Source organism: Drosophila biarmipes, chromosome 2R (assembly GCF_025231255.1).
Source record: "Drosophila biarmipes strain raj3 chromosome 2R, RU_DBia_V1.1, whole genome shotgun sequence".
NCBI lineage: Eukaryota > Metazoa > Arthropoda > Insecta > Diptera > Drosophilidae > Drosophila > Drosophila biarmipes.
The window spans coordinates 6,181,790-6,203,920 of NC_066615.1; the positions used below are offsets into that span (position 1 = coordinate 6,181,790).

General features: G+C 45.3%; 1 long non-coding RNA gene across 1 annotated transcript; it reads left to right on the forward strand.

Annotated features, from left to right (window-relative positions):
- Positions 1-20,539: 20,539 nt before the first annotated feature.
- Positions 20,540-21,668, forward strand: LOC108029477 (uncharacterized). The gene is made up of 3 exons (XR_001768446.3): positions 20,540-20,652; positions 21,188-21,241; positions 21,297-21,668. It is a non-coding gene; the product is annotated as an uncharacterized LOC108029477 (long non-coding RNA).
- The last annotated feature ends 463 nt before the right edge of the window (positions 21,669-22,131 follow it).

Here is a 22,131-nt window from a genome sequence, read left to right on the forward strand (position 1 = left end):
TGGAAAACTTTGCTACCCGTTCCGGCCGAGTACCTCCAATAAGGCCCAGACCAGGCCCGAAAATAAACGAAGAAAATTACAGAAAAAACAGAGAGGGGCGGGTTTATATGAAAACACAATTTTTCCAGAGCGTCCAACTACTAAATTGAAAATTAACATATTTCGGCAGTAGATGCTATCGCACTTTGGGCTTGCATTTGTTTTGGGCAGAAAACAAAACACAGAGCAGAGGGCTGGCGAAGGGAAAGGAAAGAAAAAGACAGCAGCAGCAGCCAGCAAAGGTTAATTTAATTTTCCATTTTCCGGCCACTGCCAAGACAGAAGGAAATTTTTCATTTTTTAAATTGATGGCCGGAGTCGTCGGCTTCCTGTCTTGGCAATTGTCTTGGCACAAATCTCAAGCCCACCGCAAATTGAAACTACAACCAGCCATGGCCATTGTCCTTTGCGATTGAATAAGAATTATGCCAAGGATACCACACACTCAGTCGGATACCAGGGACAATTCCACGTAGATGCCTGTCAAGCCGTTTTGGAGCATTGTGATTAATGTGCTGCTCCTGCTGTTCCATCCGCATCCACTGCCTTTGTTGGCCGTCCTGCTGCTCCTTTTGGCCATTGTCTAGGGCTCTAGCCGTTTTGGCATGTTTGTCATTTGGGAAATTGTGCGGTGGCTCTAATGCCAAATACAAACGGGCTGCAGGTAGCCAGGGGAGTCGGCCACGACGGCTCCTAAATGTTCGATTCTGTTTCAGGCGGAGCTGAGTGGTTCGTCTAGACTGAAAGCCAATGAATTTGGGAAGAACCGATCTTGCAGGATATGTAATGTTTTTTTCAGCCACAAAAACTAGCTTAATAAGAACTGAAACAGAAGAACACAATGCTATAACTGTTTAAAAAATACGCGTTTCCCTTGAAAAGAAAAATTGGCTGCCCAACAATTTTTACTGTGGTTTTCAGAGATATTTTATGTTGAAATTGTTGTTTTGAAAAATTAAAGAAATTGTAGATAAATTTATACCAAAATAATGGACGATAAACGTAAATCGATGAACCTAAAACGAAATGTATAGTTTATTTATTTAAAAAAGTTTCATATTCGACAAGTTGTTGAAACTCAATCACTGTGGACGGCAGTCCACGAAGCGACGCACCAGGAGGGTGTGCGAAGACGACTACTATATATATACAAAGAAATTAAAATCTACAGTATTTGTCCCATTGCTACGAGTGAAACATCAGCTGTTTGATGTGTTTTTAGTAAAATAAAGTTAATATAATGGTTCATTGGAAGTGTTTCATATAAAGCGTGTTCAGAAATATATTTTAAAAACGTAATTTACCTCGACTCACAGTTTCCATGTCGAAGAGCGCCAATCGTATCCGAGGAAGTACTCGCTTTGGGTGTTTTTCCTGCTTGCTCACCCGTCATTAAGTCGAGCAGTCAGTCAGTCGCTAAGTCGCTTGACTGATGGCCGTTGCGCATGCGCGTCGAAGGCGGCCATCGCCGACATTGTAGTGCAGAGCTAAAAACGAGGTGGAAGGAGATGGGGTTGAGGATGGGGATGGGGCAACTCCTTGAAATGCAGCGACGCCGCTTTGGTGCAAAATGTTTGCAGCGAAACCTGCAATTACCATCGCCAGCTTTGATAGCTTCTTGCCGGCCACTTCGTGCCGCCTGGCCCTTCTCTCCTAGGCTCTGCAGGCATTTAGTCTTTGTTTCGACAGCATTTGGTGCCCTAGCCGACAGCGAAACCAGCAGGATGCAGTCCACTTCCCACTCCCAGTCAGAACTTGGGCCCTAGGAGCAGCTGGATCTGGAACTGGAGCTGCAGATGGAGATTCAGCCTGGTAGCTGGCCAGTTGATATGTTGTTGAGTACTTTTAATTTGCATGCTGTTAATGGTGTTGCTTCGTATTAGGCCAGGGCCAGTCGAAGGCAATTCAGCTTTGGTTTCACAGAAAGGAATTTTTAATCTTCCTTAGTATTTTTAGCATGCCATTTAGCTAGATAATTGTATTTCACTGTTATAATTTATTAAAATTTGAATAAATCAAATAAAGGTTGGTTTACAGATTTAAATTAAACTTCATTTTTATATGTTATCAAATCGACTGTTTCTTTTTCTGAGTGTAGAACTGCCTCATAGCCGGAGGATATAGAAATAATACGAATGCAAACTGGCATATTAATGGCAGGATTGCAATCGAACTACCTCAGTTCGGAGTAAAGTAAGCCAAGGTAAGGAGCAAGCGTCCCTTTACTACTCTGTACTATGTTGCTCCTCGCACAATCCACTGCCTTCCCCTCCCCAAGAAGCCCGTTAAATTAATCGCAAGGCTCTTTTCATTTGCCATTAACAGTTAACCCGCCTGGGGGGCATTATTTCACAGCAAACGGCCATCGAATTGCGAGCCGATCCCCTCGCTCTGACAGCCAGATTGCCGCTCTAATGGCCATATCCATGCCTATATGCACATGTCAGTTGGCCCAAAAAGATGCGGCAACGATAACCCAATGGGAATGACACAAGCTCGGGTCGGCGCAGCCGGGGGACGGCGAGAACAGAACAGAAATTGCAATTGAAGTTAATTTCAGCAAATTGCATGCCAAAATGTGTTAAAGGGAAGAAATTCCCAATCCGAGCGAGAGACCCGCAAAGGGAGCGAAGAAATGGCGATCGCAGCGCTAACTAACTGACTACTTTGGGCCACAAAATGCAGCAACAAGAGCAGCAGAAGCAGCCGAACGGGCAAAAAATTAAATTACAGGCTTAGTCTTCGATTCGAGAAGTATGGGAAGTGGGGAGCTCGAGGTCGCTTCCTCCTCACACAGAAAAAAAGAAGTGCCTTTGGTTACCACTTAAAATTCAAGTAACACTACATAGGTGGTAGAGCCCTCCTCAGACTTAAAAATGAGTTTCAGTTAACACATTTTGTAGTTGTAGATTTATGGACCAATTACCCAGTTACCCATAAGTAAAATAAGTTTCTTGGCCCTAATTTACATACGCTATTAGGTTAGAAACCTTGTAATCCAGAGCGACATCTATCATGTTTTCAGCATATACATTTTTGATGGAAGATATGGCTATTGGCTATTGCTATGCCGTTGAATTTAAATGGTCAGAAATAAAAACGTTCTAAATATTTTTTTAGTAAGCTTTACACTTTGTAAGCCATTGAGAACTAATAACTATAAATTAATAGCTAGTATTTATAAAAAAAACATAATTATAATGCAGTAATTGCTTTAAGTCTCCTTAGACTTGAATGTTAAATGCATAATAACCTTTAAGTGTGAGTATTAACTTTATTATTTTTGCCGTGCACAAAAGCCGGCATGAATGAGTGACCAGCCCAACTGACTGCCTGACTGACTAACTGAGTGAGTGAGCGGGCCGGCGAGTGAGTGAGTGACTGGCATGCCCCTGCGGATGGCCGTGGACGTGCAGCGGACGGTGGACAGCGGACCCGGCGGACGGGGCACCACTTAACTATCTGCGCTCGCGGTGCCCACCAGGCTCCGCCCACCGAGCTGCAGCCGACTTAGCCATTTCGAAGGCATCGGGGCGCGAGATTACTCACGCGAATGTAATTTGGCAATTGCTTATTAGCGCTAACGCGCCGCCGCCGACTCTGCGCCAAGATCCAAGCCATCGGCACAGTGGTGTTAGGAACCAGGAAAGTCAGAGTAATCTGAACCCTATAACCTATCAAAATTGCATTGTGCGATCCGGAAGAACCGCGTTTTGCATATCCTCAGCGACAAAAATAGCATTGGATTGAGAAAAATATTTCTGCAGATAGAGGATAGTTTTTTATTCAAAAGTATAAGTTCTCTTTGAAAAAAAATTTAAGCATGTTATATATAATATAAATTGGAATTTTAAATAATTAAGAAAAAAAAGTCTAATCAAACAATCCCAGTTTCATCACAAACATCCATTCTTATTTTGATCATCCTAACATTCATTGTAAATTTAGCTTTTTATTTAAAAGTCATTAAAGAGTTTTGTTTCTACTTATAACAATAGTTATATTTCCGAAGGGTGAAACTGGCTTTGCATAAAATATAATTGCAAATTGACTAAGACCCGCACCGGCAAGTTCTGTTTAGAAAATATTTCATGAAACTAGTTATGGATAGGATCTTCGGCTGAAAGCACTGTGCAATGGCTGCGGCAATCGAACCACTTATATCACCTTCTTGTTAGAACGAGTGGCGGACCAGCCGGCTGTCGATCCTCGATCCCCATTTCTCGGTTCTGGGCTCTCGATCCCCGATCCCGGACCGCGTCCACGATCGGGGGGCCGGGTCTTCTTGGTCTCCTGGTCGTCAGGGCGTCTTCCGCCATGCGAAGTGCAGGAGAGGACGGGACGGCCCCGGGCAAGAGATGGCACTGTCCGATGACTGTGAATGTGAAGTGCAATAATTTTGTTTTTATTATTATTACATTTTTCTTTCTTTGGCAGTGCGGCGTTTTACGGCAGGACGGAGGAGCTGATGCCGAGAGTGTTGAAGCATTTGCGCGTCATTTGCAGATTCCTTTAATATTATTAAGTTTTGGTGGCTTTTTGGCGCGGCTCTTGAAACGAGATTGCAGCGACGACATGGCAGCAGAAATTTTAAGTAATAAAGGATCGTTTAGCTGTTGACGGCCCCCGGCAGTCGGATAACTCGTTTCACAGTGGGCCGAGAACTCTTCTCAGTCCCTTCCAGACAATTTGATATTTTAAGCTATGAGCCTGCTGAAGAGGGATGGACGTAGCTAAGTTTACAGTATGCTCGTCTCTTTCGAGCCTAGCTTCCTACTTACCAGGCCCAAACAACCCCAATCGAGGCTAAGAACAGACCCCGCCCCTTGGGAAAGAATGATATTTCTAGCCGGGGGCGTGGATCCCCATCCCCTCGGCCGAGATGTTCCGCCCCTGAGAGCACTAATCCAGAACAACGGCAAATTATCCTAACTGGTCCGTTCTGAGCAGACAATTAAAGAGACGATGGCGGCCTGCGGTGTAATTCAATCTGCATATGGAACTGCGAGTCTGGATGGGGCCGGGCGAATGGAATCATGGAGAGGCCCAACAAGGAGCTAGACAAAGGAACTTTGCCCGAAAATAGAGCGGAGTGCAAAAAGCGTGTACCACTACCAGGAACGAAGGAACAGGCCCAAATGGCTGGAAATTCTGTCAAACGAAATACGGGCGTATATTTCTATTAAAGCGATTCGGACGGACAATCGACCTTTTGTCTTTTGTAATTTTATGCGACAATTTTTTGTGCCCCGGGTTCCTTTTCGGAGCTAAATTAGAATACGGCCGAGGAGGGAGCCTACTACAAAGCATTTAAGGAATGCAGGGAAAAGTATTGAATAACATTTTGATATGCTTAGAATTCGGTACGAAACTCGAATGGATATGCCAAATGTCAACGGCAGCTGCGTGCTGCCTCTCAGCCAACCTGCCCCTTTTCCCAAGGAAATGCGATGAAAAGGAAAACAAATTAAATGGAAAAGGCGGAAAAGAACCGAATGTTCAAGTGCAATTGAATGGAAATGAGAGACTCGCCTTCTCTGGGGCGGGGAGTACTTAGGATGTGCTCCCAGCGAACTCGAGCCGCTGACCACGCAAAACACATTAAAATTCAAATGCTTTGATATACCAATTAATTTTTTCTCTTTCGCTGGGAAAGCAACTTGAAAAACTTTGGGTTTGGAGTTGGCAGTTTGGAGTTCGGAGACTGGAGCTTGGAGCTCCGAGTTGGCTTGCCTCAATTAAATGCAACGAGACGCGATAACAAGATTATCCGCCGCAGACATCTTGAGACAATATCTATAAGCCATAAAAAGCCAGGACAGCACCGCAAAAGCATTCCCCAGCTTCAGCTTGCCAAATTGGCGATTTGGCAATGAAACGCAAATGTTGCCGGCAAAGTTGTCCTCCTCGTCGACGTTCTCGACGTCTTGTCATTGATTTGAATTTTATGCGCACGCAAGGGGCGACCAGGAAAAAGCGAATTTCCTGGCCGACTCGCAGCCTTATTTGTCAACCCAGACGCAGGCCATGTGGCCAAGTTGCTTGTTTCCTTTTGCCTGTTGCCAGTCCCGGCGATCTGTTTTGACTGCTACACTTTTGGCAAGTGCCCGGAGTTGAACCCTGGAGTGGTCGAAATTGGGAACTCGGTGGAGGAGTCATGACTCAGCCGCAACAGTGCGGATAATCCGAGGCATCATAAACTCTAATCAAAGTGCAGGTTTGCCAATTAGGCGTTCAGTTTTCGACAGTCAAATGCACAGCTTAAATTACAATTCGATTTGCCCATAAGCCATTAAATTATCTTCGAATTGCTTGGCTTTTTGATTAGCAAATGTCTAATCACTTACTGACATATTTGAAATGGATGAGAGGATTTAACACATGTCTTTCCAATCTCAGTATATCATATTAATCAGCATCATTTCTTTTACTTTACTCCAAGTAAATTAAAAAATTAATATAGTTTTGCGTATTCCTTTTCCTTTTCCCGCAAGTCTGAAACCAATCCATTTACCTTAAGTATTCACCAAGCACAAATTTAGGCATTATTCTTGGCTCCAAATCGGATTAGTGCCCCGGCAAGTGTCATGTGCAATTGTCTCCTTGTCTGCTGACCTTATCGCAGACTTCCCTGACTTCGGCAGTCTTCTGAGCTCTGGAGAATGCAGAAGAGACCCTCTGTTCGAGCCTTGCTAACAACCTAAGCCAATCCCATGCTCAGGCTTGCCCAAAATAAAAACCAAAAAACAGCGCCCAGGCAGCCGCGAAAAACTAGTTTTGCGCGACTTACCCAACTCGAGCTGCCAGGCACCACTTCCTCTGCCCCTTGAAACCCGCTTTGGCTTCAGCTCCTTGGCCGGCTCAGGGCGCATCAAGTGCTCGCCGGGGCTTGTTAAAGTTCATTTTCGATGCAACGAGCTGCAATAATGCATAATTGTGCTCATTAGTCTTTTTGGGGCCAACGATCGTGTATGAATTTAAATTTTAGCGCGGCCGGCCGAGCTGCCAAGCCAGAGTGCCTGGCAAAAGGCAGTTGAGCGGCCCTAAATAAATACAGTTGGACAGCAATGGTCCGGACTGGATCGGCTGGCAGTGAGCCGCGCTCAGCTGAGCCGGACTACACTGGGGAAAGTACTAGTATTGTGTTGGCTTAAAGTTAGAAAAATTAAGGGGTTTAATAGAAAGAAAACTTGTAAAAACAGAGATCTAAGTCGTATTTGAGATACAATGTTTTTTTGGTTTCAATAGGCAGAGCGAAATGTGAATGCTGAAATATTTTATTATAACATATTATCATAATATATATATATATTTTATATCATGGATACTTAAAATGCGATTAAAAATGCATAGGATTTTAAAGAATACTTTTGGTCTAGCGATTCAAATATTTCTGAAAGGGCCTATTTCTGTACAATATATTTCTGTAAATTTACTTTTTTATTGCATACATTCTCTTTGATAAGAAACGAAGTATGAACTATCTCAGCATTATTTTCTCTGTAAACTGCATTGGCGATCGCGTTGTCGGCGCGAACTTGAAACATTTGCGCGCAGGATTTACGCGTCCAGTTAAATTTACGACTGCGCACCTTTGCATGAAATTGACGTGGCATTTTATTTAGCTCCCCTCCCCTCGACATTCAGGCTGAGGTCAAGCCGGACGTGGGCCGAATCGAGTGCGAGTGCGAGTGCGAGTGCAAGGGTGTGTGGGTAATATTCGCGGAGTACAAGGCTTGTTAAGTGATTAATCAGCGCCAGATATAATTTGTGTCTGCGTTAATTTTTTCCTGCGAATAAAGCCTCCTTGTCGGATGTCTGGATCCGAAGGAGGAGCCTCGTGTAAATTAGGACGTAGCCACCAGTTGGCTTTCGGGCCAAGCAGCATTCGACGTGTGAAATTGCCGACATCTCTTAAGCCAAACGCGGCTTTCTGGGAGCAGGGCCTAATTCGAGGTGGGACTATCACTCATGTCGGCCAGTGTACTTGATTTGGCAATGATAAAGGGAGGACTTCAAAGGCGATTTTTAATTAAATTCCTGCTGAACACGGCTATATCTTATCTTTGAAATTTTAGATCCAAGAAGATGTATCTTCTTTATAATAACAAGCTTAAGTTATAGGCGAAACCAATAAAACAGCGTTAAAAAATGTTATGGTAAGCTGAGCCACTTGTTGGGCCTTCTTATTCACGCAACTACTTTTTCGATGAATATTCTTCTGACTCACTCGAATGATCAAACAATAAAGTCGTTGATGGATTTACCTATATGAACTTGTGTACCGCAATTGCCATCAAACCGCAGTACGGGAGCAGTTTATTAAACGAAATGCAATTATGGACATTCGTTTGAATAAATCATCGCATAAGAGATGAGGGCATTGAGGGGCATTGAGAGGCACTGAGCTGCGCTGAGTTGTGTAAGAGGTCCCTGGGAAAGGACAACTGCTCATTCCCTGGCCGGCAGCGAGTTGCTTTCGGATCAATCGAGCTTGGGAATTGCGGTTCCCAATAGGAGGCAACTGAGGCATGAACTGCGGATGCCTGCGAGGGAAGTGCAGTCAGGCGTTAGATGAAACGAAGTCTTCCGGGGGGTTGCAGCGCCTGAGAACGCTGCCGAAATCGCCGCAAACAAGCAAACAAAGCCGGGCAATCTTGTTATCGAAGACGGGGCTGTATAAACTACTTCAGGTAATCTAGGGCTTAGAAATGCTAATCGCCTTTATTTCGGTATACACAGGCAAGGGCAAACAAAGGCGACCTTTTCGCTTTGTCACCGACGTCGCCCGGCTTTTGATAATTGAAACCGTAGAGTTTTTCGGATGGCAAAGGATTCTCTGGGTTTTTTCCTCTACTTGTTGGGGGTTCAGGTCTACCCCTCCATTGGAGTGTCGCTCGTCGAGAGTTATTCGTGCGATTATTCCTGTATTCCCGTCGGTATCTGTGCCGCATTGTGGTAGAGCTGGGACATTACCAGGCCCGCTCCGGCCCCTTCCAGGCACTTCCTTTGCATAGGAGTCAGCCCCTAAAACGCTCGCTGCTTTTTGATATTGCCTCGGATTTCACGGGGCACCCTTTCCCCTCTGCGAGTCGGAAGAGGCAGGCAGTTGTCCTGGCTGCCGTCGCATAATTGCAGGTTGCAGTAAGGGCTTTGATTTTCGGCTGCCCTGCCGCGGTTTCCCTCCCTTGCCTTGTGTTTCGGATTTCAGTTTGTCAAGTTGTCCTCGCCTTGGCTGGTTGGTCCTGGCATCAGATGCGTTTTTATTTGTTTGCTATCTTTGTCCCTGCGCCAACATCATCAACATCATCGTCATCGCCATCACCATCGTTTCGTTTGACAATTTTCCGCCTGACATTCAAGATTTTAATCGCCGGCATTTGCCATAACTAGATTCCTGGGGCTTGGCGTTTGAAGAGTCTCGAATTTCGACAAGCGCCGTTTGTTCTTCACGCAAAGTCTTTCGTATTGAGTGTGGAAAAGCCATCCTTCCAAGATAATATTCCATATTTAAGGCACTTTAAAGAACAAAATAGAAAAAATGCAATACAAAATAAAGCAATATATTGTGTAATAGTGTAATTTAACCAAAAACCCTTACAAAATTGGCTAGTCTTGCCTAGCAGCGCGATAATAGGAGATATAAAAGGTTCTTCATACATTGTTCACTTCATATTACGCTTATTTAATTTATTATCAGTCACTGATTTTACGTTCCCATTCTGACATCCGGATATCCTGGGCTCTTCTCAAGCGCTGACAAAGGATCTGCCGGGTATCCATTTAACCAAGTACCCATTTGGCCAAGAGCTCATTACGAGCCCCATTATTCAATGAGGAGCCACAAAAGAGAAGACAAACACAATGCCAAAAATTAAAAGCGAAATTAAACACATTCAATTATATTTTGTGAGCAATTTTTCGCCACGCAAAGTTGGCCAAGCTCCCCGGGCGAAAGGTGAAAAGTTATCCCTGGTCCCGTTGCCTGTTGGGCTGCCATTAGCGTTACGTACAGTTCGCCACCCCGCGGCTGACCCTCGGCAAGGCTTTGTTTTGGGGCTGCTGGGGCAGGTGGGCTGCCCAAAATATGGAAGAGTAATGCCGAACATCAGCGCTTATAACTGTGCCGCTTATGAAGTTAATTTATCAGCAACGGAGCGGATGAGCAGGCAGTCAGTCAGTCATTCGCTCATTCGTTCATTCATTCGCTGTCAGCCGGGCGGGGATTATGGCCAGGTTTGCAGGGCAAAGGAAGAGCGAAAGCTAAGGCCGGGGCCAAGGGCAGGGGAAGTGGTTGGCTTTTTGGTTGCCATTCTGGATTGAGCCATTTGCCGGGGCGGACATTCATTAAGCCATCAAATTGCTGAAGACAAATTTACCCAGTCAAATGAATAAGTGAGCAGGTAACGAGGGCTGCCACTGGAGTTTCCCAGTACCCCATCGCCGTTTTCAAAGCGAAGTTGCGGCCCCTCCTCGCTCTGAGGCTTAAAGCTGCCCCAAATAGTTGTGTGGCAAGTTCCTTTAACTCGAGAGCAGTGGGAAAAGTTATGCCTCTTGGCAACTTTCTGCGACTGCTCCACCCCGCTCTTTGTTCACTTGCAGAAATTCCTGCTTCAATTTACTTTCAACATGCTTTTTCAAGGAGTTTTTCTTCCTGCTTTCCGGGTATCCTGGCTCCCCCACACACATATATATGTAGAGCCTTAACGATAAGACGCACGCACACTAGGATGAGTGGGTGGCTTTGGGGCGGTGGGGGAGGCTCCAGTGCCGTAGACATTACCGCAGCCGAGAGCGTGTTTTACGTTCATCTGTCTACTTAACGTTGCAGGACTCATCCCCAGATCCTGTCGGTAGAACCTCCGCTTTTCCACTTTCCCGCCCCGCCTCCCCTTCGTCCTTGTCGTCGTCGTCTGCGTTTTAACGTACTAATCCTTGCTTTTATCTCTTGTTTGACTTTTGCTACGCGCACTCCATACACTGGCTCATTTAATGTCATTGTCGCTGCCGCCTTGCCGCCATTTTCACCACTTCCCCAGCTCATCCCCGCTTTCGCCCCGCTTTTCCACATCTCCCCTGCCCGCCCCGCCGGCAATCCTTTCTAAATATTTGTCAATTTGTATGCGCAAGTTTCTTTTCAATTCGCACCACACGGCGTATGCGTGTCATAAGCGTTTCTTAAAGTGTTTGTCCTGCAGCCTTGATTTCGCTGCGACTGAAAGTGTTTGCCCGATTTTCATTTATTTACCTTTCATCTTTCGCAGCTTTATTCCCGGTTCTGGTCGTATATTTCATTAATCAACGGCACGTGACCGAGTATTAATTTTTAAACCCACCGGGAATGGCAGAGTGGCTAGCTGTTTGCCTTTCGAACCCACTGCTGAACGTTAAAGGTTTTTGTATTTCTTTAAGCGGGAAATAGGGTACTTCTCAAGTCCCCAACACACAGCGTTTAATTTCCAGCGAACTTGTGTTTGTTCTGCCACTGGCTTACACGGCGTATGCGCGCTGAGCAAACAATTCGACTTCCTAAAGAGGTTGCTTACCAAATTGAATTAGATTCTTATGTTGATTCCTGGAAAAGAGTGCGGCCCGCGAACAGTTGGAAATTCATCTTTTTAATCACGGTTTGGCTCGCAGGCCCTGCCAACTTCCCTTGCCAATGGCCAACTCTTCCCGTCTGGCACACATGCCACACAATAAACCCAAATTAGCCAGATGACAATGACAAAGAGCCTTTTGGACCAGCTTTGTGGACTGGAATGCGAATTTGTTATAATTAACAGAAATTAAAAGGGCTGAAATGTGAAACTGTGCTTAAGCTGAAGCAAGTGCCGTTCGTTGAAGAGCGGGAAAAGCGGATGCGGATGTGGCTGCTGGTGTGCCATGCCATTACATAATAGACATTATCAACGCTAATTCAGTTATTTCTTAATTATAAACTACTTACGCTGCGAGCGCAACAAATTTTCTAACTCGGCGGGAGCTGGGAAAGTGGGATGGGCGGTTGTTTGGAAGAGCGGATGTCTCGGAAAACTCGGGACACGTGTGCCGTTGTCTCAGTTACAGTTTTTGCTGCATAATTATCAAACTTGTGTGTAGTTATGATAACTCGGATTACGCCGCCGCTGCTCAACTTGGGCCGCCTTCTCTGCTGGCCAAACTCCGGGAAAACAAGTCGAAACTGGCCGGAGGCGCCGGGCGTTTGTTTGCCCAATTCGCTACCCCTTTGAGCCCGCGGAGCCACTACAATTGGCAACTTACCCGCCCGTCTGGCAAAACACTTCAAGCAGCGAACTTTGATTGAAATATAAAATTTTAATGAGGCGGCGGCTGTTGAGCCGAGTCCCGCTGCCAGCAGAATAGTCGTTTTATTCCGCTCCCGGTATTGTAAAAATCGAGGGAAGTAAACAGACTGGCAAACACAAACAAATGGAACTGCAAGAAACAATGATGCCGGAATCGGAATCGAGTTAGGGGTAGTCGGGCGCTGGCTGAACTCGGGGGTTACTGGATGGCAACTTATAAGACGTTTTCGAACAGACAAAAGATAAACAAAACAGAGCAACTGCGTTGTTTTCTAGTTGCTACTTTAAAATTTATGACGTTTGCGTACTGGTTCAGCCGCTGGTTCTTGGATACTTACTTGAATAATACAAATACATTACAATATTTTAAGGAAATATAATTGGGATACAGGAATACCGTTTTATTTAATTAACACATTTTATTCTAAGTAAGAAGTGTTGAAATTACCTTCAAATATGACCGAGTTCGTTATCATCATTTTCTACATTCCACCTCTGTAATTTATTCCTCTTTTCCCTCACCTCAGCTTTCCCGTCGGTGAAATACGTTCCCCAGCAGTTGTAATAAAAATCAAATCACCGGACCACAATTCGGTGGCCAGAGAATCCAAGTTCTGGTTCAAAGAGCAGAAGCGAATGTTAATGGTAAATGAAGTATTAATTAGCATCGAACTACTGTGGGGACCAAGGGAAAGAAAGCACAGACACAGAAAGAAAACCCCAAATGGTAAAGGGCGGGTCACAAATACAGTGAATTACTGGAAAGACGAACTCGCAACACACACAGCGGCGAGAAATGATTAATTACGCTCAAGAGTTGCCAGAGTTGCCTTTGAGTATGATTTATTGTAATTTAATTGTGGCACATTATGCGGTCGATTTGGGGTTTGCATTTGAATGGCATTTTTGAGAATGGAAATTGCCAAACAAGATGGAGCAAGATTGAACCGACATCAAAGCCGCTGGCGAAAAGTTTTGCTCGTCTTGGGGGGAGGCGAAACAAAAGCAAATTATCATATCATCGAAAGTTGAAGGACCCACAGGAGTTGCCAGGCAGCTCCGATGATGGGCAATGGTGCCAACTATTTGCTACAAAGTAACGAAAATGTAGCAATAAAATGGCGATGAGACAAATGTAGGCTTTAATTTAGTTTCTTATATAAATATGTTTTGTCACACATAGTAGAGGTGCAGAAAACATGGCTTTTCCGTTGTTTTAACAGGCAAACATCGATGTAACACAGAAAAACATCTATGCTTCTGCACCTCTAATACATAGCCATAAGAAAGTCTTAACAATTTATAGGTATTTCAATTAATATAATTTATAAATGAGTTTTTATGTTCATCAATCATCACGGCTATTATTTTTCCAAATAAATATCAATACTCCCCCAACATTTTTGATATAAAATGGGTACATCGAGTGGTTTTCCTAAAAACATTATAATTTCGGCTAGACAATAGCCAGGTTGGCACCTCCTCCGAAGCCTCTGTTTTTGTTTGGCCGCCCGTCTGCAAGCCAGCCAGGTGAAAGGAATTATATATTCCCCTGATTATAATTTCATCAGCGGCAACACTAAAGAATCATCGCAGGCACGCCGAAGACAGCCATCCACTCCATTCCACTTCACTCCACTCCTCGCGATGTGGTTGCAATGATTGAGTGGTGGGGCAGGATGCGCCTCCCCCCAACTTATTGACTGGCAGGGGCAGGAGCAGGAGCAGTAGCTGGAACTGGAGTCCTCGGAACCCGTCCTGGCAAGACCTTCGCATGCCCCAACAAGCTGGCTGGCAGACAGAAATCAATTGTTCCCATTATTATAATGAGATTACTTACCTACTGAACGACAAAACGTAGTGCCCAGAAAGCAGCCAGCAAGTCCTTTTCCTCTTTCCCGATAGATATAGATGTATAGATGGAAATAGATGTGTAGATGGCAGCTCGCTCTGTGTCGACGTTCGCCTGCCAATATAATGACTTTAGTAGTCAGCGGAAAATGCTGGAAAATTGCTTGGCAAGTGCTCGAGTTGAAGGTTCGCTCGAATTTCAGGAGCGCCAGTAGCAGCAACCTGAGCAGCAGCAGCGGCAGCAGGAAGCACATTTTTACCTGTTTTCCTTTTTGTTTTCCCCTATACACCAGTATATTTCCCCCCCTGCCCTCCTGCATTTTCCCCAGCAGCGTTTATCAGTTTTGCATTGCATTTGAGCTGAGATTAGCGGCGGCATCGCTCCGGAAGGGGGCCACAACGAAATCGAATCGGTAAGTCGTTTAATGGGATTCTGATTTTGCTCACATTCTTGAATAGCGAGTGGATGCGATGGTTTGCTGCACTGCGATTGAAAATTAATAAGCCACTTCCCAATAAACTGGAAGATTCCAAAATTTTGATTGGATGCTGGGGAAATGAATGAATTCAATGAACTAAGGCCTCGCTTGTTTTGGTCCCACTTAAATACAGAAAGCCAGGGACTTAAAGTTCTATTCATTGGTTTCTTTTTAAGTAAAGTCCTAATGTTACTTTTACCAATATAATTTTTTTCACACATTCCACACTTAATAAGCTGCTCCTGTCCACTTACTTTCTTTTGTACTCACATTAAATTAATTTTTCCACCCTCCCTCCTAACTTTGTTATTAGCTAAAAGCCCTATTAAATGCTCCTTCCCAAGACATTTTTCATTTGCAATGAACTCGTTCAGATCCATTGTTGCGATGCCCAGACCATACTTTCTTTAGAATGGTGTTCATACTTCCCTATGAGCGTTCACATGGCCCGGCTTCCAGAAGAATGAAAGCGGAAAGATGTGTGTCAAATGCCCCAGACAATAGAAAGTGAAGCGCCGTCCATTAGAGAACAAACAGTTTGGAGTCTTCGATGGAGATGCCACAGGGCAATGGATACTATGGAGCAGTGTTTCGAGTGTTTGGTTTTTGATCTTAACCCACATAGCAGATACGCAGCTCCAAAAAACAAGGCACCCTGCCTCTCTTGGGCGAAGGTGTGAAGCAACTTTCGATTTTCACAGCTAAGTAAACAACAATTGAAATGAGTAAGGCCCCAGAAAATTGAAAAGGCAGCCGTGAAGAAGGAATGGGGAATGGTCAATGGTCTGGACACGGCTCAATTTCAGGCAGACGGAAAGAGTTGGCAGCCAGCTACAGACACTTATAGCAATATCGATTAACGAGCCGAAGATGGAACTCCATTTGGAGCCATCAACATCTTCCGCGCACTGGGAGAAACGCTACCTCAAGTCGGGACTTCTTCACTGATATCGGATTTTAAAGGTTATATTTGTAAAAATTACACTATATTATTTTCCATCCTTACTAGTAATCGGTTAAACGGTTTACACTCGAAACTAGCCGACTTTCGTTCAGATGCACTTATTTTTCTAGCTCCTAATTGGGATTAAATGGGATTAAGCTTTATTCCTATTATAGAGAGGGAGAGTCATTTATTTTTAATTCATAGTCTTCTATTTTCATGTAATCGGATGACTTGTCATATCCTTAAATACGACAGATACTGCACTTCTTAAGCGCTTCGTTATGTTAAGGAACCACTTTCTTTTTTAATATTTTTTTCGGTGCACAACTTAAGAGCCCCGCAACAGATTCGTTGGGTCAGCCGGGGGAGCGGAGTGTGAATATCGCATGTCAGTGGAGGTATAATTAATGCGGGTCAGACGCCGATTACAATGCGCCGGCTGACAGCTTGAAGTGTCCATATGTGCCTGTCTAGGAAATGGCCAACGGGCAATGACAAGACGAAAGCCTGGCCAGAAAGAAAGAAAGCAATGATAAGTGAATTTGCGCAGCTCAGCTTAAGTGTATCGCCCGCTTTCTACGACGGGAACTATTGGGCCGGGCTCTCAATGAATTTAATATTTATGGCTCAAGAGCCGCAAGAATTTGTCTAACAATTTAACATCCACCGCCTTGTCCTTGTGGCCCGTGGAAAATTAATGAATTTCCTATGCAAATGCTGGAGCGCGGAATAAAATTTAATGTCGAGCAAAAAATGCGCTGACGACGTGCCCGCGCCGAAGGCGCTGAGGATCCGAGAGCTGGCAAATTGTTGCAGAAGAAAAATTAAACGCATTAGGGCAGGCGAATCCTCGTCGTGTCCTTAAAGCGCAGCAACTAAACCAGCAGAGGCCCTATCGATTTATGCAAAAACCAGACTTGCCACCGCCCCAAATGCCTGTCGTTATTGTGTTCGTTTAAGCATTGTTGCCCCGGCATTGTTGTTGCTCCTTGGGCTCTGCTAGTTGCCGCCCGTGACAGCCATTCACTCTGTTTGACTTTGGAGACAGCCAGAAACTGGGTCACCGGCGGATGGATGAGCCACCAGCGACGTCCTTGCCCCAGTCCCAATCCCACTGCCGCTCCCTCGCCCGACCCCTGGCCCATTGAAAGCCCTCTGACGTGCAACTGTCGGCGGTGGGCAAAGCGAATCAATTGCCGTCGATAAACAATTTGCAAAAATATTCAATGCATCCTCCAGGAAAGCCACGCAATGAATAAGCCGCGGCCTGCCGCTGGCTGTCTCCCAACTCAAACTCAAGGACAGAGGACAGGGACTTCTTAATTGGATTCGGATTAGGAGAATTTAAATTCTTTGCTCCTACGAGTTTATTGACTTTAAAAAAGATAGATTTTAACACCTGACTTACCTTAACTTCTTTGTTATAATTTCTTAGTCTGTACTGTTCTTTAACTTTTGTATACAGTAGGGCAATCAGTAGTTTTAAGAAAAATTAGGTAATGTGCTACGAATTCTTGAAGAGCTATCGTTTAACTTCAATAATATCGTATACTTCGAAGTAATATAGTCAGTCGCTGATTGTAATGTAAGGTAGGTACATTTGAAAGTAAAACTAAAAAACGTAAGATCAATTTATTTTTACTGTTTACTTAAAAAGATTAAAAAGTACAGAATTCGTCATAAAATATGAACAGCAAAGCCTTAAGGGGGCTTTATTTTGTTCGGCGAATTTCCATTTCGTGCCACCGCCTTATCTTTACATCGACTATTGAAGTCGTATTGAAATGTTCTGCATGCACTTCGAGGCCATTTGGGAAATCAAGTAATATAATTTTGAGCGGAACTGCATACCTGTGGGCGTGGGCCCGCCCACCTTTCTAACCACCATAAACCAACCACCCGAGAACCGCACCACCCGCGCCGTCTTGCGGTGGCATTTTGCGTAAGAACGGGGAAGAAAGTTAATATGCTTAGAGCCTGGCCCTCTGCTGCTGGCACACAACAGCATAAATTGGCTAATTAGGCGCAATTAAATATCCCTTTTGATTGCGGTTGCCACACTCACACTCGCACGAGAGCAGACATCTCACACGCACAACCCACACACTCTGTCATAAGTTTTTGTTGCAGTTTTTCGCCCCTGCTGGAAAATTTCGGGCAGGGACAGGGATAACTCGGGAGTGTTCGTCGGGCAACGCCCGGTCTTAGAAGCCTGCAATGTCCACCGCCCACTCATAGAGACTACTATACTACTACCACAGATACTACAAAGATTTGTCAAAAGTATTTACTACTGAATAAACTTTACCACTTTGTCTATATTATAGAACCGTTTTTAAATAACAGTTGACTAAGAGTTTTTTAAAATACCTGTTGTGTTATATTAAAAAGGGTTTTCTACCGGGATTCTTAAAAAATGAGACTCGAACAACAACCTATAAATTTACACAAGACAAAATAAATTCAGTGTTAGTGAATACTATTATTTTGAGCACAGCTGTACACCAACTCGCACACCCACTTTCCACTCACAGAACTTTTGCCACAACGTGGAAAAAGTTTTGCCGCCGAGCACAAATGTTATTTTCGACGCTGTTTTTGCCCCTTAAGGACAGTGCCGGTGCGAGAGAGATAGAGTGGGCGAAGGGAGGAAAGCGGAAACGGAAGTCGGGACTTGCCAACCGCAAACTTTTCATGTAGCAAAAACGGCAGCTCGGAGGAACTCGAGCTTTTTGCACACCCGCGAATGTGTGTGCTCAAATAATTGAGTTGGCATCGGTCTCTAAAAACAACATAATTACCGTAATTAATTGTAATTAAAGTCAAATAAATTATGTGCAATGAAAAATTTGCCTATTCTGTGTTTTGTTCCCGGCGCTCTTCGTTCCGTCTCGAACAACTGTAACAACGGCTGGCCCAAAAACCCGTCTAGACCCATTGACACTTACAAGCGCCAACGCTGTTGGCCCTCTAACGGTTTCTGGCATTACGCACACAGCGCCAGCAGGCCCAGCAACAGCAACGAACAGAAACTGGCAACTAGCAACACCAACTGGCAACCAGCAACCCGAACTGAACCGCCGCACAGCAATCCCAAGGAACGTCTTAAATTTGTACCTACAACTATTTCAGCTAATTCTGCAGCGCATTCCCAAACAACACTTTGTGTTTTAGTTCCCTCTCGGCCTCTTCTTCACGAGAGGTGCTGAAACTCCTTCTGCGATCTTGAGAAAAGCAAAACCAAAATTTGTGTATGGTGGAGATGCACAGTGGTTGCCACCGGAGAGGTGCCCAAAATGCAGATTGGGAAGGGATTATTTATCAACTTTTGTACATCACTTGTATATTATATTTTAAGAAGGTTTATAGGTATTTAATGGCTTAAGAAAATACAAAATAACAGTACCTTTTTTGACCTAATAAAATTATTATTGCATTTTATTAGTGATCCTTTACATTATATTATAATTGCGAACTGTGCTGTCTATCCCCTTGTAGTTCACTAAAGATCCCTTAAAATCCCTCTACAGCCACTGTAGCTTCTGCCCCAACGCCACACGCCCCTCTCAGTCTCTTCAGATCGCGTTTGCCGCCACGCATGCGCAAAATGCCAAGCAATTTTCGGCGCAGCTGTGCCCGACTGAACTTATCTTGGGGATCTGGATCGGAGCTGCCCGCCATCTGACCCCTCGGAGGCCCACATCGCTAACTATGCTGACAACGAGAAGTGCCGAAAACAACCAAGGCAACGGCAACGGCAACAAAAGCGGCCAGAACGATCCGGCCTGGTTAGGCTGCACTCGTTTGCCTGTCGCTCATTTGGCGGCTGTCCATTGGTTTCGCTTTGGTTCGTTCTTGTTGACTGTGAAGCCAGCGGGGGGCGCTCGGTCTTGGCCATAAGTGGTATAATTTGGGCTGCTACATTATGTCGCACACACAGATGCATGCACTGAGCGAAAAGCTCGGGGCCTCCGTGCCCGCAATTAAACTTGGGCTATCCAGGGGCGCTTGGATTTCTGGTGTCTGGCGGTCAAATGAGTGGGTTAGTTAGTGGGCCGTGGCTCTGATTGGGCACTTCGTGGCATAACTAACCCGCAATGTGTCCAAGTAGCACAGTTCCAACTACTTTTGGGTGCAATTGCTATTGCAGTTGCAGTTGCAACAGCAGCATGTTGCTGCCGGTGATGGGGAATGCGTGATATGGCAGAGATTTCGGGCAGATAGCTGCTCGACAAGCGGCTTAAATGGACACACGGCGCAGATCCGAGGCATTAGGAATGCGATATCTGCGAATTTGACTAATTCCCCTTCCGCACGTCCATTAAGGCTTCCCACGCACATAAAAGACTTTCAGCGGTGGGATCGATGGGTCGGGGAAACCTCATAACGAGGGTAACTTTGTGACTTCCGCCATCGGAAGAATAAAACAAAAGATTAAACAAAACGTGTGTCTACAAATTATGACCAGCAGGCGGGGCTGAAACCCCAGTCTATCTCAGATCGGAGTTCTGTCCGAAGGGCTAATAAATCACCACCGAGCCCGGATGCATAGTGGGTGGTTCCAACATCCACCACACGTGGCTGCCGACCTTATCTGGCCACTGCAGTTGCCCGCAAAAGAGGCGTGGCTGCGTGACCTTCGCCAAGTTTTGGCCATGTTTGTCATGTTTACACCTCCCACAGATCCGCAAGCGCAGCCCGGCGAAATCCCCTGCAGCAGCTGCCGCCTGCACTTAAGACTGATATGATAATGAGGGCTTCCTCTGGCCAAGTATCCCGCCGAAATAAATCATGGTTAAGCCCCACTATGTTAATTGGCCCAAAGGGCTGGCCTAGGCGGGGGAAGGGGCCAATTTGGACGCAGAAATTCCGGCCAATTTAAACAATTTTCGCCAAAAAACAAAGCAGTCGGGAGTCGGCAGTCAGCAGTCGGCACTTGAAGAGCCTCCGACAAACACTCGAATACGCAAATTTAAATAAAATCATCAAGAATCGGAAATTTGAATTTCCGAAAAGAGGCACTCAGCTGGTAGGTAGCCAGGTAGCCAGAGAACCAAGCCATCATTCCATCGAGTCGACGGCCACTTCAGCCGGGCTTGGAGCAAACTTTTGGTCTGCCGATGTCGGTGTCGCTGGGCGTTTTAACCTGGCCGAAATGCCGGTCCGTCAGCCGGCCAGGCAGTAAGCCAGTCAGCACCTCATTCAAATGGCCCCCGACGTCTGTCCGTCTGTCTGTGGTTCCTGGCCGTCCCGAAAGTCCGCGGCGATTCTACGGACTGTGTCCTAAGTGCACCACTCGACTGCGCCCCACCACAACGTCTTCTCGAAATGTTCGTTTCGATTCGCCACGGTCTTTCTTCCTCTGTTTCTGTTCCTGCCCACTTTGTGCTCTTTCTCCTGAAGTGCACACAATTGAAATAATTTCCGTGTGCCCCCCTGGGTCCTCGAGTGCAGCGCACTTTTTGCATAATTAAATGTATTTTTTAGTTGCATGCCATCGTCTGTAGGTGGTGCTCGGCATAAAGTAGTCGTAATATTTTAATTAAAATTACTCTTGTTTTCAGACATTGAATTGGGCCCGAGGCAGCTCGACTGCACGTTACCCCTCTATATTTAGGGTAAAGTTATTGTTTATCGTTAAAAATAAATTATGAACTATCCTTTCACAACCAGAAAGAAAACGCTCTTTAAAAACCTTGAGATGCATAAAGCCCATTTATCAGCTCTACTTTTTGGAGCATAAAAAGTGAAATTCCAAAATTGTATGCATTTAATCTAGCTGTTGGCAGCTGAACCTGCTCTTGCCTTGCCTAAAAATAGTAATAATAGTGCCTGCGCATTGCCTGTAAGCAATTTCGCCAGGAAGTAGGCTAACAAAATTTATGTCAACTGACTGCGCACAACTTTTGTTAGCCGCAACGCCGCCCCCGCCCTTTCTGCACACAAATGGAGGGATGACCAAGTAACCAGTGTGGCCCCCTGGATCCCACTGAAAAAGCCTGAGAAAAACTCAAATGTATGCGAGGGAAGGCGAGCGAATAAAAATAAAACTGTCCAGAAATTTTAATATAAGCCACTGCGTTCTCTGGCCGGGAAACTGTGTCACTAGGCACTAGGCACTTCCTTGTTCTTCTCTTTTTGGATCCCTCCACCTCGGCCGGCATCCTGCATTATGGCCGGGCTTAGGGCCAAAGCCCTGCTCCTGTTGCAGCGCCTTTGCTTTGGCACCCAACGAACCGTTCCCGAACAGAAAGCCAATTCCTGCTGCCATGTGGAGGCATTTTGTCTTTGACAAAAATCTAATACACGGCAGTTTGTCTTTGGCTTTGTTCCCCAAAAAGTTCACAGGCAGAGCAGGAGCAGGACAGGAGCTCGAGCACCTGGATCAGGAACACCAGCGAGGGGAGTTCAAATCTTGTCGCCACTTGCGTGTGCAACAGTAGCTGCAGCGACTCCAACTGCAAGCCCCGTGTTTTACATGACAGGCGAGTAAGTCGTCAGGGGTTAA